A 19,574-nucleotide genomic window follows, 5' to 3' on the forward strand; every position below is an offset into this window, starting at 1 on the left:
CAGAAAGCAATTCTAAACTATAGAATTCTAAATTCCTAACAAAAATGGAAAGCTTTTCCTGCTTGGGGTGAGATTTAATTACCTGGGGTTTATGTGAGGAATGTGAATGTGGAGATCAGTGGCTTATATTGGATTTTCAGTCTGTCGACAACTAACCTACTGCCGAAAATTCCCAAAGGGTGCTTCCTGTGACTAACACCACATGAGAATTCCAACTGTATAGAAGCGCCCTTGTAATCTTCTTTGTTCTGTACTGTACATGCTGGGATAAACTAGAGGACAATTTCAGATGTCACTTTATCTTCCTCTGTTACATAATACGCATGGTATTGCTGAGCTGATCTATGTAAATGTTGGTCAGGTTTAATATGACCTCGGGCAACTGTCTATGTGGCGTTTGCACATTCTCCCTCTATCTGTGTGGGTTTCCTCCGGGTGCTCCGGTTTCCTCCCACAGTCCAAAGATGTGCAGGTTAGGTGAATTGGCCATGCTAAATTGACCATAGTGTTAGGTGCATTAGTCAGAGGGGAAAGGGGTTTGGGTGGATAACTCTTTGGAGGGTCAGTGTGGACTTGTTGGGCCAAAGGGCCTGTTTCCACACTGTAGGGAATCTAATTTAATCTAATCTAATTGCAATTTCCAAATGGATCTGTATAAATTTAATGTTAAGACATAAGCAGTGGGATGTTATATATGCTAAAAATTCCTTTTTCAAACTTAAAAACGAGTCAATTGTGCAAAAATAATTCTAACAGGAGAGGATGCCTAAAATACAGTCTAAAGACTAGAAAACAAACACAATTCAAACATTGAAACAAGTGTAAATCAAGAAAAGTAAAGAAATACAGCAAGGACAAAAGATGGATGAAGACTTCCAACTTATTCTGAGTAAATCAACACCAAAAACCATACCATTTGTTTGTTCTGAATTGCTGACCTTTCTTGGTGATACTTATAACTTGAAAACACAATTGTTGTAAGTAACTAAACCACCAAATAATACATAATATTGAATCAATATTGTTTTAAATGTTCCTGTATTAAATCCACATTCAGCTGGCAATTCCTGCAGCAACATTTTAGTTTTCCCTTAAACAATTCTTACAGTGAATCAAAGGACACTATATTTCATAAGTGGTAATACTGAAGTATTTCTCATTTAAAACCTTCTCAAAATGGTGTCAACTCTGTGTGAAGTGTGTTTACCAATGCTGACCGCATGGAGCTGTGCCGTGCTACATATTTGTCTGTGGGATAAAACCGCTACCTGTTAGTTTCACTCAAGCTTTCCTTTCAAGCTGTCTTGGTGTTAATTAAGCCAGGTAAATACCACCAATTATCTTCATGATAAATCTACTGTAATTGGCTTTTCCAGTCTCTAAATTAATTAGCTGTCACAGCATGCCTCAACTGTCCTCAATTCTAAGCTGGATGTCTGAGGGCTTGTTTCTATTCATTTTGAAATGAACAAATTGGAGACTATCTGGAGGTAATTTTGATGTTGAATCATAATGTGAAATGGGCAACTGAAATCAGTTGAATTGAAAATTATGAGACTTTATTGGCAATTGGAGAAGAAGTGGTCTTTTTAACCCGAAGTCAGTAACCTCATCTCATATCACTTATATTCGGAAACTTACTTTATTTTATTTTTATTTTCGCAGGCAATGTTTAGAAACTCGATGTTTTGTGAAATTTTCAGAATGTCATTAAAAAGTCAGACATCACAGGAAATTTTACACTCTATATTCCTATTGTTTGGAAATTTGTTAGTGTAAAGCCAGCCCTTAAAGAGCGACTAGCTGCAACAACTGTAGAACCTTGTACTAACTGCGATATCGCTTTGCCCTTAAAGTGGGAGAATAACTTGACAGAGGCTTCTGGGAGACTGCCCTGATTAACTGTGAACCTTGATTGACAGTTTTGGTTAATTGTGTCAACTTCACATCCAAGAGAAAGAGAAAGATGGTAATATGGAATGACAGTCGGAGCTTTTCAGTTGATTTCTTTCAGTACCACCACACAGACAAAGGTTAATGAAGGGCACCGTGAGAGTTCAGTGTCAGATACAACTTCCCATCACCGACTCTCTATTCATGTGCTATAACCAACAATGACTAAACTTGTTGTTTTGATAGAGTTTTTAAATTAAATTTCTTCCAGAGGGTATTTCTGTCGATGGCGGGATTCGGGTAAGATGGGACTGGAAGCTTGTGTAGTCGATGGTTTGTCCCGTTCCTAATGGGATTGCATGTTCATGTCATTCAGTTCTGTGTTTTTCTGAGCTACAAAGTAAGGTATATTTCCCATTCTGATGCTTAGAGCAACACTTCCAAACATTATCATACATTCAAAAGAGGCTCTTTCATATCCCATTGCAGCTTCCTTCAACAAGTTACCTTTGAGAGTTCTTACAGTGTCTGTCAGACTTTATTTGGTACAAAATGAAATGAACCATGGAAGAAAGATCAGAAGATATCAGTTAAATTATCCACATGTGCCATTACATTACTTACTATATCTGTAGGACCTAGCACAGAGACTGGACAAGGACCACTAACCTAACATGGATGTTTCAGAACTGGGATATCTGCTACAATGGCATTCGCAGTAAGTCTGTATCTGACCGTTGCCATTCTCTGTGTTGGACAAAGGACTGGATTTAATGCAGCTCATCACAGTAGGAAACATGAGGGCTGGGTCCACCTAACTGTTTGAGAGACTGGAAGTCAGTATGGCTCAAAAAAGAGCTAGGATTGTAATGGTAGCTCAGGGATTAAGTGCGGTGAGCTTCTTTTCAAGTATTTAGTGCATGACAGAGGGACACAGTATCAGGCTGAACACCAGCTCTCTGCCCTTGCTTCCTACTCACCTGCCCCACCCTCACACCTCTCCTGCTAAACACTCATTGTGACACCTGACCCACCTTCTCCTTTAGCCTGGGATCTGGCTGGAATCCTGGAGCCTCTGGTGGGATCATAACTGGCACTTGCTAGCACTCCTGCAGATAGCAAAGAGAAACAACTGTCTAATATGACACTGGTAACTCTCAGCAGGCTGGACTCTCACCTTAGTGGTCGTCAATCCTGGGAAAGGTCCAGTGATAACCCATTGAGTAACTGAAGGGCATGAAATTCTACTGGTCATACCCCACAGAAATAACACTCTCTAGTTGGTGGATGAGACCCCCAAAGAGACTAATCAAGTTCTTTCCTCAAGTTAACAGTATTCACATATTTAATGCAAGCTTAAGATTTTTCCAGCTAATGCCTAGAGACACAGTGAGTGCTCCATATCATTACCTTCAGGGAAGGCATGCCAGATCAATTATCTCTCACAGGCACTTACTTGGCCAGCACAGGCCCTTCCCCAGGATCAAGGACCCCAAGGTGGATATGACTGGGATGTGTCCATTGAAGGTATCCCCAGCAGCAGTGGTGGTAGCTGTCAGTTGTGTAGCCAGGGAGAGGGTCATGATCAGAGAGGGACTCAGGGGGTGGGATAGTGGCTTGGCACAGCATGGGAAGGTGGTCATGGACAGAGAGAGAGAGGGAGAGGTATTTTCAGCAATAGCAAGAGGTAGATTTTCCCCTTACTGATGTTGGGCCTCTCAATCACGCATTGTCTGACTATAACCCCAACTCTCTAACCCACTCCTCACCAGGAGTGGGCTTTTTAAATGGTTCAAGGTCACAAGACGTAGGAGCAGAAGTAGGCCATTTGGCCCATCGATTCTGCTCCATCATTCAATGAGATCATGGCTGATGTGATAACACTGGACAGGACTTTCCTGCCTTTACCCTGTTATCAATATCGTTTGTGATGTCTGCAGTTGGTGTGCTGCTGATGGTCATTGGTGAGAGGGCTGCAGAGATTTTGTGAGGTGTTGTTTTGCCCCAACTTGCTTATGAGGCTGATAGGCTGCTTTTCCAACACTCCTGTGACCAGCATAGTGATATTACTCAGAGCCACCTTCCAACAGAGCTCATCTCATGAGGTAGCAATAAGTTTGTTTAATTACTAACTGATTGACTGATTGATTTATTGTCACATGCACAAAGGTAGAGTGAAAAACTTCATTTACGAGCAATACAGGTAGATCATTGAGATCAAGGATGTACAGATCAAAAGGATTTAGACAGAGGCATACAGGTTGCATCACACAGGGCGTGCACTGGGCGAGAGTGACGTCAGCAAGATCAGCATTACTTGAAGCTAGAGACTCATTCATCAGTCTGATAACGGCTGGGAAGAAGCTGTTCCTGAATCAGCAGGTGCAGGTGTTCAGGCTTCTTTATCTTCTGCCTGATGGAAGAGGTTGTAGAAGATCATTGCCAGTGTGCAGTGAGTTTCTGATGATGATGGCAGCCTTTCTGTGGCAGCGAGCTGTGTAAAAAGAATCCACGGATGAAAGGTTGGTTTCTGTGATGATCTGAGCTGTGCGCACCATCTTCTGTAGTTTGTTAAGGTGCTGAGCAGAGCAGTTGTCATACCAGGCTGTTATGCACTTGGACATTACACTCTCAGTGGTGTATCCATTGAAGTTGGCGAGGACATGCTGAATTTCCTGAGCTGTCTGAGGAAGAAGGGGTCTTGTTGTGTCACCTTGACCGTCACATCATTGTGGGAAGTCCAGGACAGATTGTCAGTTATCATCATTCTGAGGCACTTTACGCTCTCCACCCTCTCTGTGTTGGAGTAAAGAAGGTATCATCAGAGGTATCCCTGAAGCCCTGCTGCAAGTGCAGCACACTGGAGATGTTCTGAGTGTGTGAGTGGAGGAGTCTTTCTCGAGTCTGGGTCATTTGAAAAATAACGAGTCAGACAAGAAGCGTTACCACAGACTGGCAGCAATTTCCTGATTGTTCCCATGAACTTTTCTGGCTCATGTTTGGATCAGCCCTCTGACTTTATGCTAGCCCAGAGTGTACTGTGGCATCAGTTCAATCACACTGATGCAAAAACCAACAAAGATAATTGTGAAGCTATAGTGCAGCTGTGCAGCTCCACTGGAAAGGGTCCCCGATGACTGTGCAGAATGACTGGAATGGGTCTCCGCTGCTCCTGAAAATTGAACATTACGGCTAAAGTTAGCAGATTTAAGTAATTGATATTGGCACACATTCCAGGTGGGAAGTAGAGGAATATTGAGCTCTGTTTAACAATTTCACAGCTGAAGGCAAGGAGGAATCGATATATAAGTTATTTCAAGCAAAAGGAAACTAATGAGTCTCATTCTCATGACTGAGACAGTAGGATGTGCCTATGGGGCAGGAGACTGGGGCAGTAGAGTGTTCTGCTAGAATTTGATTGCCAGCTAATAGACAATCCAATAAATGTAACCTCTGTTTTCTTTTCTTTGTAATTTCTGCCAGTAGGCTGTTTTTACTGAAGTTAAACTGAAATTTAGGAGTATATGAGGTGATCTCAATGAAACGTATAGAGTTCTGAAGGGAAAACAACAAATGCTGGATTCTTAAGGGGTTTGACAGGGTCAACGTTTAGAGGATGTTTCTCCTCATGGGAGAGTTTAGGATCAGAGGGCTTAGTCTCGGAATAAAGGGGCACCAGTTTAAGTCTGTGGTGAGGATGAGTTTCTTTAGAACATAGAACATAGAAGAATACAGCGCAGTACAGGCCCTTCGGCCCTCGATGTTGCGCCGATCCAAGCCCACCTAACCTACACTAGCCCACTATCCTCCATATGCCTATCCAATACCCGCTTAAATGCCCATAATGAGGGAGAGTCCACCACTGCTACTGGCAGGGCATTCCATGAACTCACAACTCGCTGAGTAAAGAACCTACCCCTAACATCTGTCCTATACCTACCCCCCCTTAATTTAAAGCTATGCCCCCTTGTAATAGCTGACTCCATACGAGGAAAAAGATTCTCACTGTCGACCCTATCTAAACCCCTAATCATCTTATACACCTCTATCAAGTCACCCCTAAACCTTCTTTTCTCCAATGAAAACAACCCCAAGTGCCTCAGCCTTTCCTCATACGATCTTTCTACCATACCAGGCAACATCCTGGTAAACCTCCTCTGCACCCGTTCCAGTGCCTCCACATCCTTCCTATAGTATGGCGACCAAAACTGCACACAATACTCCAGATGTGGCCGCACCAGAGTCTTATACAACTGAGAGAGTTGTGAGTCTTTGGAGCTCCTTGCTGCAGTGAACTGTGGAAGCAGAATCTTTGTGTATATTTAAGGCTGAGATGGCTAGATTCTTTATCAGTTGGGGAATCAAGGGTTACAGGGAAAGGACAGGAAAGTGAGGAATATCGGATCAGCCATGATCCCATTGAATGGCAGAGCAGGCATGAGGGGCTGAACAGCCAACTCCTGTTCCTATTTCTTACAGTCTAATGCTTTCTTGCAGATGTACATACACACACACACGCTCATACAATGACAATACGACAATGCTGAGGTGACCATGTTGAATTTTAATGATGCTACAGATGTATACACACACACACACACACACACACACACCCGATGACAATACAAGCAATGCTGATGTGACAATATTGAATTTCAATGAAGCTACAAAAGAACAATACAACACTAATGTCCACAGCCATCAAGCAATTCTGGGCTCACTCACTTGTGCATTGCCTGTTACTAATGACGCCCGAATATGATATTGTGCTGAATACATGTCAACAGCAACCTCACATCAAATTGTACAAAGAAGTATGTGAACAAAGAATGCAGCAGCATCATTGTGATGAACAGAAACCTCTTTATAGTCCAAACATATGCAAGGAATCACAACAAAATGATATGCACACCAACACAGGTGGTGAACTACCTTTAGTCACTGGAATTTATTCAGCACCCGAATACCAACATCAATCCCCAAGTATAACAACTCCAGAATGGCTTGGGGGGGAAACTCCTCTGTTGAATGGAATATCACAAAACAGGCATTGGGTAAACAGGGCTAGGGAAAACGGGCAAATTATATTACAAGCTAGCACTATAGGGCCAGGAGCCTGTAGTAGGAGATCAGATTCCCTACAGTATGGAAACAGGCCCTTCAGCCCAACCAGTCCACACTGACCCTCCAAAGAGTAACCCACCCAGACCCATTTCTGACTAATGCACCTAACACTATGGGCAAATAAGCATGGCCAATTCACCTGACCTGTACATCTTTGGACTGTGGGAGAAAACCAGAGCACCCAGAGGAGACCCACACAGACACTGGGAGAATGTGCAAACTCCACACAGACAGTCGCCCAAGACTGGAATCAAACCTGGGACCTTGGTGCTATGATGCAGCAGTGCTAACCACTGAGCCACTGTGCCAGCCTAAGGAAAAGGGAGCTGGATCAGAGATCAGTGCCTCCACATCAGTGTGCAGAATAGGGGTTCACCCTGAAAAGGTGATTAAAACAGAACTGTGGGATCCACTGGAGGAGTTTGTCTGGTTATCCCAAGAGTTGACACATCTGACACCAATGACGCTGTAGGTGGTGTAGATAGCTCAGGCATTATGTCAGGGTTTGCGCAAGCAGGTTGGATGGTAGGACTTGCTCACCACGGCTAACAGGACAAAAGCTGGAAGTGAAGCAGATTGTGTAACCAGTGCAGTTGGAAAAGGTGCCTTGCAGCTGGTAAACACACATGCAGTGAAAGTAAATACTCAGATGGTATAGCATGCCATGCTAGCCTTCCGGTCAAAGAGAGCCTGACATAATGTCATCAATGTACACCCAAAGTGGACAGTGAATTCTGAAGTCTGGTGTCTGAGGGAACAGACTGGACATGTGGGTTGCTTATAATCAGATACATATAGAGACAAAAAAAACTGCAGATACTGGAATCCAAGTTAGACCGGCAGGAGGCTGGAAGAACACAGCAAGCCAGGCAGCATCAGAAAGTGGAGAAGTCCCCACCACCCCCTAGGTACACACAGCTGGCAAACTCCAAAGGAATATTCACAGATCCAGCTCAATGCCCAATTCCAGAAAGGATGGGAGTGACATGGGAACTGGTAGGATATTCTCCCAGTCATTGTTTCCCAGATACCTGAACATGGACTGCATAATGTCTAGGCTGAACTATTTGGCAAAAGCTGGGTAAAGATACAATTTCACCAAGTAACCAAGTGATTTGAAAACTACACAATTTGACATTGAGAAACGAAGTAAGTTTGAGTCTCATGCCATACATCAGAAACCAAATGGATGCAATGCCATGCTTTTTAGCGATGCCATTAGCTGGATGGGGAAGGGTAACAGTGTTAGTGGATGAATGAACAGATTGAGTGGAGACTATCTGTGCAATCAATGGACTTTAACTGGACTGACAACCAGTAGTAGCAGCAACCAGGGGACTGTGAGAGACGCACTGAGGAAGGATTCTTGAAAGCATCTCTCAGACTTCAATGAGATTTCTCAGGCCAATAAAAAATCCTCTCCAATGAAGATCAGGAAGTAAAGATCACTGAGCAGTGTGGGTTAGCTTGCAATGTGCCCTGGGATTCAACACATCCCTAATAGTCATGGTCCTAATGCAGATCCAAGTAAACAGACTCAAAACACTTTGTGATAGAGCATGTTGTCCATATGGCCAGTGCTATTAGTGCCAAAGTAGAAGGCACCTGCAAGTTTCACTGAAAGTGAAAGTAAAACTGAAAGTTTCACTGCATTTCACTGGAAGTTCACCACATGACATGTAAATTCTTCAAGGGCAATTCAGACCCAGGCATTCCCATGGCAGATGGAGAGAAACATCCATTGCAGTGTATGTCCATCCCCTGTATTTAATGGAAGATTGTGCTAATTGAATCTGATAAATGGAATTTGTTAGGTTGACAGCAGATATTGAAAGAATATGTTTATTGTGAATTTGAGGTGTAGCTTCAAGGCAGGAAATGTATCGACACCAAATTAATTGGTTTGTACCTTCTCCAACAAACTCCACACCTGCTACTAATTTTGAATGCTCTGGCTCATGTATTCATGTGACAGTATTTTTTTTCCCCAGGATCAGGACACTCTGAATTAGCTGTTTCCAGTTGGAATAGGAAAATGTGAGAAGTTGTGCATGACAACATGCTCTTTGAATTTCTTTCTTTTAAGCAGTAGACAACCTTCTTTCTGCCTTCTGAGGGAGATACATTCTTATCCACTTCCCACCCCTCTACTCCCTTGTACCCTCTGACTCACCTAGTGCACCACCTCCTCATGAATGATATCCAATGTTATTGGATCAAGGCACATCAGAGCTGGTATTTCGGATGGAAGGTGTATGTGACATTTTGGGTACATAGAGTCATAGAGATGTACAGCATGGAAACAGACCCTTCGGTCCAACTCGTCCATGCCGACCAGATATCCCAACCCAATTTAGTCCCACTAAGGAGTTTCTTTTTGTCAACATCCTCTTGGTCTTCCTCAGCATTATAATGCTTCACCAGGAGTTGGTTTGTTTAAAATTCATATTGCTTCTCCATCTGTCCTCATTATGGTCTTTGCCATTTTGTGCTCCTTGTTTCTCTGATGGATTTAACAGAAAGAAGTGAGAATCTTGGAACAAGTAAGTGTTAATCGTTTGAGACTTAATGTCAGAATTAGATACGCAGATTATAGCTAGGCTTTCTGTCATATGGAACCAGTCAACTGTGCTGGTGCTAGAAATGAGCTTCTGGGGCAGTATGGTGGCTCAGTGGTTAGCACTGCTGCCTCACAGCACCAGGGACCTAGGTTCAATTCCACCCTTGTGCGACTGTCTGTGTGGAGTTTGCATGTTCTCCTTGTGTCTGTATGGGTTTCCTCCTACAGTATTAAGATATCCAGTTTAAGTGGGCTGTTTGTACTGGCTAGGGGGATTAGTCATGGGAAATACAGGGGGAGGATCAGTGTGGGGCTGAATGGCCTGCTTCCACACTGTAGAGATTCGAGTTTTCATATTCCAGAGCAAAATGCCTCTCCACGCTGACCATATATTTTCATGGGATGCAATGGTGTTTTTTGGGCTGGGAACCCTGCCGATGGTTCACTTCTTCCAGTCATTTTCTCTTGAACATGATAAAATAAATTTGGTGGAAGCTACCAAATAGCTGAAAATGTCAATAGTTTTTGGGGAACTGTTCCTTGAATTAGCTTTTGACAAGCTGTATGAATAATAACGCAATTTTTTAAATTCAGTTGTTCTATGTTGACATCTGCTTAAAAAAAAACACATTTCCATTCAGTGAAGCTGACTTCTGAAAAATATTAGAGAGCCTGGAGCAGAAGAAGCTATTAACCACAATTTAAAGGAACCCGCAGTGATTGTACAGGATATGCGATGACTGTTGTGCTGATGCTCACAGCAATTTTGTTTCAGTTCAAAACATTATTGACCTGAAGTGATTTCCCAGAGCAGCAGCTCACTGAAAACACGTCAGCGTGACATTTTCCACATCAGCCCAGAAGAATGTGTTTATGACCTGAAATATTAATTAGATAATACTCGCATAGTTCATCAGAGTTTAGAATCAATTTGGTTGGTAAAATAATCAAAAACAATTTCGACGTTCATATGTATGGAATATAAAGTTACGTAATTAAACGAAAAGCTGATGAAACAGGGTGCTGTGGAAATGAGATGGACTGGAAGTCTGCTTCAGTTTTGAAGTGAAGTTGTAATTTGCACTCTGCCCTTGGAGATTCAAATGGAGGTGTGCAGCATTTCAGTGGTTCACTAATGTCCTTTAAGGAAGGCAACTGCCTTACTTACCTGGTCTGGCCTAATGTGTCCCAAGAGCCACAGCAATGTGGTACTCTCTTAACTGCCCTGTGGGCAATTAGGGATGGACAATAAATATTGGCCTGGCCAGTGACGCTATCATCCCATGAATGAACTTTGCAAAATTAGGAGGACCCAACTTATCTGCAAGACTGACATATAGCATGTCGTTGAGTATCTTCAGAGAGAGGGACAGATAGCAACAGTGTGCAAGTGCTACCCAGACTATTCTCCGTCAAACCTGTCTGTTCAATTTGAATTATTTCGATGGAATTTAAATATTGGAAGTTGAATATTGGGGCAGAACGAGAGTTTCAGGATGATGAATGCTGGCCGGCAGTACATTGTTCCATGAAGTAAGTATCAGGACTACCCTGTGAATTAATGTGAATAGCCTCCTGCTCCCAGGAGGGATTGGGAGCAGGAGGCTATTCACATTAATTCACAGCACCCAGCCCTAGCATCAGTGTGGTGGCCTCGCATGTGCGGTCATTGCACTTTCACATGACAGCTGTTAACCAGTGCAAAACCAACCTCTCATACATCACATCCCCAACACTCTCACGTTGCAGCACTCTTTGACTCAGGACCCATGCCCAACATTCAGTTACTCGATCGTACCCTCATACACATCATTGCTCCTTGTTTCACATCCGTCTCTTGCTCCTCCACCTATTACCAGCTATTCAAGTAGGCATATCACTTGAATAATTAGGTCCCAATATCAAATATCAGGAGTAATGTTGGACTAAGCGTAAGCTGCTGTTGTGCTTTACAAATGATCAGAAATGTTGACACGCCCACATATACCACAATTTCCTGGAAGCACTGCCCAGGACTGTTTATGAATATATCTTGAACTGATTCAATATCAGAGATGTGGGCTAGTCTTGTGTTACTTACTCCAACTCAAATATGACAAGTATTTAGGTGTCAAAGTAGATGATGAATTGGAGAGAATAACACACAGACATGATGATAATACAATCTCAAAAAATTAAAAACTTTTCAAATAGATCTCTCAATTGTGAAACTCTTTTATAGAGCTGTAATTCAGAGTAATGTAATTAGGATTCTTTGCCTGTTACTACTGTCTTTGGGATGCCAACTCTTTCAGGGTGTAACAAAACCAGGCAGGAAGAGTATTTGATGTGCTATTCATCCTTGACAAAACCACGTCCGGAAGGATCTCTAAGAAAGTAAAGAGTTTCATTAGCAATGGGATCAACCTTTGTTTCAGTTTTACTGTTGGCTACATTCAACAAAAGGCTATAATCTCTCAGATGCAGGACAGATCAACTCCTGAATTACTCTGTGGCCTTCTTTGTAAGAACATTTAACAGGCATTGATGTGTGACTGAAGATATGTACTCGGGATGGGACTCAATGACTGACTTATACTCTACGATGCAATAATTTTAGTTAGACTTACATGTCGAAGACAGATTAATGTATTATCTTTTATTGTTTTCATTTACTTATGAGTCATCCTTTAACAAACAAGAAATGGATCCACAATTCATTTCCTTTTGGAATTTTCTGTATGGAAAATAAAGTCAAACTGAAGTGAAAGGGATCCACAACCATGGACCGTTAATTGAGAAGTGGAAATCCTTGCCACTATAAAGTGTGAAGGAGAGTGCGGTGATATAATGAGGTCAGCCAAGTAGACCTCATAGAATGTGAGTTCCCTGATTGGGGCTGTTAATCTGGTCCAATCAGGAAGCCCTGGCTGACAGATATAAACAGGAGAGTCAGAGGTTCTGTTCACTCTGAGAGCTGACTATGAGGAAGCTGGATCAGTGTCAAGGAGCTGCCCACCCCCACCCCACACACAAACTGTGTCAGTAAAGGGTGATCTGGTGATGGGTTACTGGCCTCTGTGGAGTTATTTCTGTGGCAACAAGAGAAAAGCACATTCCTGAAGAAATTCTCTTACACCAGTGACCTTTGAGTTGGGGTAAGCATTTGGGAAGCTTGACTTGTTCGATCCAGACTGGGCCTGGTATGTGAAAATAATGTATTATTTTTCTGGGCAAATGACAAGGAAGAAGAAAACTTGTTGAGGTGACCCAGGATGAAAAAGACTTGTACATGATTTAGCTTCCTCAGTGGTAATTCCCCACCACCCAATGTGTTGATGAGTTTGTGAAGATGGGAGGCTGAGTATTAATGAATAAATCTGTGGCGTTATCATGTTTAAGGAACGTTAATCCCTGTCAACCCACTGCTGCCCGAATGGGGACCTCCTGTTGTGATGTCATGTTGTGAACTCAATGCTCACAGCAATTGACACCTGATTCCATCATACAGCTCACCATAGGCCACATCCGCACAGATCCGTGAGCTTCCCGCACAGATCCATGAGCTTCCCGTACAGATCCGTGAGCTTCCTACTCAGAATTTAATTTCTGACATGGCAGGAAAGGACAGATAACTCCATTTTCCCACCTGAGCTGTTTAAGTGCTCTTTCATCCACTGAAGGTCTCTGGTGTAACTCAATGACTAAGAGTGTACCTCAACCCACTGGTACCCACACACAGTCTCCCACATGCCCAACCAACAGCCCTGATGAGAGTTAGTGCCCATTCCCCTCCACCATTGTACCCAAGACCCTCCATCACCTGACCCATGTCCAATGCCACTCTCTGACCTAGTTTGGAATATTGTTCTGACCCGACCAGATCTAACACCACATCCCCGACCTGGCCCAATCCACGTACTGGCATCCATTCCATTGCCCACGCCCTCGCCGAATCACTCACTAACTGACTCCCACCCACTCACTCACCAACTCACCCAACCACCCACTCACTCACTCATCCACTTACTCACTGACTCCCACCCACTCACTCACCAACTCACCCACCCACTCACCCACCCACCCACTGTCTCCCAACCACTCACCCACTCACTCACTCACTCACTGACTCCCACCCACTCACTCACCAACTCACCCACTCACTCACTGTCTCCCAACCACTCACCCACCCACTCACTCACTCACCCACTCACTCACTGACTCCCACCCATTCACTCACCAACTCACCCACCCACTCACTCACCAACTCACCCAACCACTCACCCACCCACCCATTCACTCACTCATCCACTTACTCACTGACTCCCACCCACTCAACCAACTCACCCACCCACTCACTCACTGTCTCCCAACCATTCACCCATCCACCCACCACTCACTCACTCACTGTCTCCCAACCACTCATCCACCCACTCACTTAGTCACCCACTTACTCACTGACCCCCACCAACCCACTGAACCACTCACCCAATCACCCACTTACCCACTCACTTGGCCATTGACACACCTGCCCACTCACTCACTTACACACTCACCCACCCACTCACTCACTCACCAACTCGCCCGCCCACTCACTCACCAACTCGCTCACTCACCCACCATCTCACTCACACACTCACCCACTCGCTCACCCATGCACCCACTCACTCACCTACTCACTCACCCACCCACTCACCCACTCATTCACTCGCTCACCCACTGACTCGTCCACTCACCCACTCACTCACCCACTCACTCACTCACCCACTCAACCACTCATCCACTCATCCACTCATCCACTCATCCACTCACCCACCCATTCCCTCACCCATTCATTCACCACCCATGTGCCCACTCACTCACCCACTCACTCACTTCCCCACTCACCCACTCATTCACTCACTCACTCATCCACTCACCCACTCGCCCACTCATGCCTGCACTCACCCACCCACTCGTTCACCCACTCACTCATCCACCCACTCACTCACCCACTCACCCACTCACTCACCCACCCACTTGCCCACTCACTCACCCACCCATTCACTCACAAACTCACTCACTTGCCCACTCGCCCACTCATTCACTCACTCACCCACTCATTCTCTCACACATTCACCCACTCACTCCTCCACTCATTCATTCGCCCACTCACCGACTCATTCACTCACTCATCCACTCACCTAGTCACGCACCCACTCACCCACTCAATCACTTGCCCACTTGCCCACTCAGCCACTTGCCCACTCGCCCACTTGTCCCTCTAATGATGAGCTCTCATGTCCATCTGATTCAAGCCTTTTTTTAGTATTGGCTTACCGGGCTTTTGAAGATATCGCTGAGTCTGAAAGAAACAGATTAGCCTGCAAGAATCTGAAAAAGTGAAAGGAAAAACAGAGTTTGAGACAGCCAGGTCCTTCTGTTTGCCATGCAGAATGTGGGCGGAAATTTCCCTCAGAGTGAAGTGACCAAGTTTGTGAAGATTCATCTGGCTTATGCTGGACAGAAGCAGCTTCTTAGTAGCCTCTCTGTGAGAATCAGTTCAGGGGTCAAAGGTTACCCAGCTGGCAAATAGAGAAAGAAGAATGGGAAAGGAAAGGTGAAATTAGTTTTGGACTGTTTCCTAAAAGAAAAGCTACAACCTAAGCGATGGCATAATGAGGATTGGTTTAGCTCACTTTTTGAAAATTCCTTTGGTGTTTTCATTAACGGTACTGAAGATCAACCAATCAGGCTCATTCAATACAGTGAGGACTGCAGATGCTGGAGATCAGAGTCGAGAGTGTGGTGCTAGAAAAGCACAGCAGGTCAGGCAGCATCCGGGGAGCAGGAGAATAGACGTTTCGGGCAAAAGCCCGACCTGCTGTGCTTTTCCAGCACCACCCTCTTGACTCCGCTATTCATCTAAGTGACAATTTCCCCAAAAGGGTCTTAATTCGGGAGCATCAGTTTACATGATATGGTGAGGTCAGTGGTTGGCAGAGACACCGAAGCGAAACCAGAAGTCATGATGTTTCAATGGCTGTTTTCTAAACGGGTAACTTTCATCATTGAAACACATTCCTACTCAATAATTTCACAAAAAGACTTTGTACTCGTCTAAAGAAGATGTGAACCATTTTAGTTTGTGCTCCATTTTGTAGGATTCGATGTTGACTATATAAAGTTAGGTAATTGATAAAGTCGGGGAATCATAGAGTCATAGAGATGTACAGCATGGAAACAGACCCTTTAGTCCAACTTGTCCATGCCGACCAGATATCCTAGCCTAATCTAGTCCCATTTGCCAGCACCCAGCCCATATCCCTCTAAACTCTTCCTATTCATATACCCATCCAACCGCCTTTTAAATGCTGTAATTGTACCAGCCTCCACCACTTCCTCTGGCAGCTCATTCCATACATGCACCACCCTCTGCTTAAAAAAGTTGCCCTTTAAGTCCCTTTTTTAACTTTCCCCTCTCACTGTAAACCTATGCCCTCTAGTTCAGGACACCCCCACCCCAGGGAAAAGACTATGTCAGAAGCATTTGGCAATGGACTTTCAAAAGACCTTCAAAGAATTGGTCATATGTTGGATTACTGTGAGCCATGTGATTCCTAGAAATTAACCTGTCTTCACTGTGAAATAGATTACGTTAAGTGATTAAAGTAACATGACAGAATATAATTTTACATCACAGCAGTGCTGTCAGGTTATGTGATTGCAAATGAAATTGCAAGTGAACTCAATCATGTCCATACATGTACACTGCCCAGCAGGAGCACCGGATAGCATTAAACAGCAGGAACACCAACTGTTTCTTTCCTTTCATTAGCCCAAGGGTGTATTGAATAATCAAAATACTCCAATTGCTGTCCTTGGCTGAGATTCTGCTAGATCTACACTGAGATGGAATCAAACTGGAATCCCCTGTTTGTTCCAGCTCACTTTGACTTTTACTGACTAGAATGTTCTTTTCATTTGTTTCTGGGTTGGCAGCCTCGCTGGCTCGGCAGCATCATTCCTGATGAAGGGCTCCAGCCCAAACCGTCGATGTTCCTGCTCCTTGGAAGCTGCCTGACTTGCTGTGCTTTTCCAGCAACACTCTCTCAAGGCAGCATTTACTGTTCCATCCCTAATTGCCCAGAGGGCTGTTAAGAGTCAACCACATTGCCGTGGATCTGTTCCCGTGTGTAGCCCAGAGAAGGCAAGGATGACAATTCCCTTCCTTAAAGGGCATTAGTGGTGCCATACTTATATTATTGTCACGAGATACAGTTTGTGGTCATTTAACAAGGAAGCAACAATATGAACATTTTTGCACTTTTGGAGTACATGCTGGAGACAATTTGTTGTGGCTTTATTTTCCTAATGGGTCATTATTGTATTAGAATGTTAATAAATCAGTCAGTTTTTATCCAACATGCCAAGAGATACCTCTTTCTCTGTGATTTCCATTCCGTTGATCCTTTAACCTTGGGTTAATATTGCTGTTGTGATGAGATGCCAAGAATAAAGGTACATGGAATGAAAAATAAACCAGAAAATTGATGTAATCCACATTGGACTGACATTTTCAAATTGTGAGTCACAGCAGAATGATGTGTGATATAGTTTAATGCACATCACAGTAAATAAGAGTTGGTTGGGTTGGGGGGGGGGGGGTGGGGGGGGGGGGGGGGGGGGTAGGGCAATTTTCAAATGATCACGATTGACTTTGTGCAGTCTCTCCTGTGGTGAGAACAGGTATTTAGTTTCACTGTACTGCAAGGATGTCTATAATGTAATCATACGCTTGGGTAAGTATCAGGGATGGAGAAAGATGATCTGCGCACATATTATGCTGCTCATTTTAATGTGCAGAACTGATGTCCCCATCATTTCAATGTACTTATTACGCTAATTAGCATTTGACCAGTGAATTATGCTATGCAAATTAAGTCAAGATGATGACTGTATTCTGGATTAGTGGTGCTGAAAAAGCACTGCAGTTCAGGCAGCATCCGAGGAGCAGGAAAATTGGCATTTTGGGCAAAAGCCCTTCATCAGGAATCCTGATGAAGGGCTTTTGCCCGAAACGTCAATTTTCCTACTCCTTGGATGCTGCCTGAACTGCTGTGCTTTTCCAGCACCACTAATCCAGAATCTGGTTTCCAGTATCTGCAGTCATTGTTTTTACCATAATGACTGTATTGCCTAACTAATAAAAATGAGGCAGTCTGGTTCCCTTAGTGTTTCAAGAAAGATATAAAACAGAGATATCTAGTGATTCTCCTTAACCAAAAGGTGCTGAATGAGCTGCCGACTACAACAGGGATTTAAGGAGGACCTGAACTTCCTACAGCAATGCAGGGGAATTGGCAATATGAGACTGTCGACAGGTAGGAAAGAGAGTTGGGGGAATGGAGAGAGTTGTTGGATAGAGAGTGTGAGGATGGGGAAGGAGCCACAGGGTTAGGGAATAAATCAAGGGGACAAGACAGAAGTGATAATCAGGAGAAGAAAGATAATGGAAGGCTGTGAATATGGACATCCAGTGTCCAGACACTTCTCTGTGTGGCCAGGAATGCCACCTACTCATAAATACCATGAAACAACTTGGTTTCTGGAGGCTGAACATCGCTGGCAGGATTTCCATTTCATCAGCACTAACTTTGGATGAAAACTGACAGAAATCCCAGTTACACAGGATAGATGGTCAGCCACGCTGTTTCTTGAAGACATCCCGAATTCTCCAACAAGATTATGGTAGAAGATAGGGAGAATTCTTATGAGAGTTCTGATCTTAGATATAACTCTTACACATAAGCACAAGAGACTGAAATTCGACAAGAGTTTTTCCAATTCCCATTGTAATTCTTGAAAATTCCCGCTGGAGATCAGTGTAACTCATTCTTGATCATGTCCCTAAAAGTTTCAATAGTGCCCATCTGGATCTACAACAGGAATCTGAGAGTATGCAATGTGATTTTATAGCAAATATCTTTATTGCCGCAATTCTTGATCTATCAGGTTGGATATTTCTCATGTTTATCCTCATTGCCACCTAGCAATTAGACCTCATGGCCTTGATCATCTCAAGTGTATCCTTTCCTAAGCATTGTCTAATATAATGGGTGGCACAGTGACTCAGTGGTTAGCACAGCAGCCTCACAGAGCCAGTGTCCCACGTTTGATTCCAGCCTTGGGCGACTGTCTGTGTGGAGCTTGCACATTCTCCCTGTGTCTACGTGGGTTTCCTCTGGGTGCTCCGTTTCCTCCCACAATCCAAAGATGTGCAGGTGAGATGAATTGGCCATGCTAAATTGCGCATTAGTCAGGGGTAAATGGAGGGGCATGGGTCTAGATGGGTTACTCTTTGGAGGGTCAGTGTGGATTTGTTGGGCCAAATGGCCTGTCTCCACACTGTCAGGATTCTATAACAATAGGATCTTTAAATAACCTTTATTTCACATACTGGCACCAGTTTAGCCTTTTCTTAAAAGAGTTAAAACAAAATTGCTCTTTGACAAAATATCATGAAACTTCAAGTTGTTAAATAGACAAATGAACAGTATTTTATTATCACATTATGAATAATCTATCCTTCTGAACTTCCCAGTTATTGAAGAATTAAGTTCCAGCCTAAGTTTCTGTAACAAGTTAACTTTTTCTACCTTCACCTGAAAGATTTTTAAGATTCAGGCAATTATTTGCTGCTATTGCGAACAAAAAGTATTGTGTAACTGGTTAGAGAGAACTCAAAATTTTACCCCTTGGATTTGTGAACTGTAAATGCTTTAATTCATACCTGGCTAACTTTTCCACTGTTGGAATCCCCTATACACCATTTTCAAGTGTAGTCAATAAATGCAAATGTCTGTTATCCTGTCTCTGAATTAGTATTTCAAATTGCAATTGATGAGAGCGTGCTGACTTAACGCTTAAAAATAAGCTGCTTGCCATTTTGGAAATTAATCTCTTAAAAGGTAATTACGCTAATAACAGGGAGACAACGGCCGAGTGGTCTTATTGCTGGACAGATAACCCAGAGAGC

The sequence above is a fragment of the Chiloscyllium plagiosum genome, unplaced genomic scaffold, assembly GCF_037043375.1.
Source record: "Chiloscyllium plagiosum isolate Xiang-an unplaced genomic scaffold, Cpla_swu_hap1 HiC_scaffold_3, whole genome shotgun sequence".
In the NCBI taxonomy this organism is placed as follows: Eukaryota; Metazoa; Chordata; class Chondrichthyes; order Orectolobiformes; family Hemiscylliidae; genus Chiloscyllium; species Chiloscyllium plagiosum.